The sequence below is a fragment of the Limulus polyphemus genome, unplaced genomic scaffold (assembly GCF_000517525.1).
Source record: "Limulus polyphemus unplaced genomic scaffold, Limulus_polyphemus-2.1.2 Scaffold1652, whole genome shotgun sequence".
Classification (NCBI taxonomy): domain Eukaryota; kingdom Metazoa; phylum Arthropoda; class Merostomata; order Xiphosura; family Limulidae; genus Limulus; species Limulus polyphemus.
Genome location: NW_013667262.1, coordinates 33,415 through 34,194, shown reverse-complemented (window position 1 = coordinate 34,194; position 780 = coordinate 33,415).

The window sequence follows — 780 nt, the reverse complement described above, 5'->3', positions numbered from 1 at the left end:
ATTTACCAAAAACTCATCTCTGCCATCAAAGAGAATGATACATTTACCAAAAACTCATCTCTGCCATCAAAGAGAATGATACATTTACCAAAAACTCATCTCTGCCATCAAAGAGAATGATATATTTACCAAAAACTCATCTCTGCCATCAAAGAGAATGATATATTTACCAAAAACTCATCTCTGCCATCAAAGAGAATGATACATTTACTAAAACCAGACAGTTCTGTCAAAGAGAATGATACATTTACCAAAAACTCTCATCTCTGTCATCATAGAGAAAGAATAAGATAATTATCAAAATCATTAAGCTCAGAAACATTTTGTTCACTGTAACCTCTTAATTTTCCAGTGAAACTGTTTGATGGGTAACACATTTAACTGAAATCTGTCTGATGTGAAAGGCAGTATTTCAAAAATCTCAAAAAATAATTTCCCAAACAAATAATTTCTAATACTGTCTAAGATAATACAATTACTGTTATTAAACAATTGCAGCAGAGCAAGGACAAATGAGAAGTGACTGTTAAGAGTGGTCTTTCACTGTTGACAGGTTATTTCTATTTGGAGAGACCAAAGTGCTAATCTATTCTCTTTTGCACTTGCACACTTCGGAGCATTATATTTGAATCTCCCATGACGTGCAGCAATGAAATATGGTGTCTTTTTATATCTGTCACATTATTAAGCATAATACACCAATAAGACTGTTGTGCAGTTTGCAGTAGTAGACTTCTTTAATATCATAAAGTGTATATATATGTAGTAATTTAGAAAACA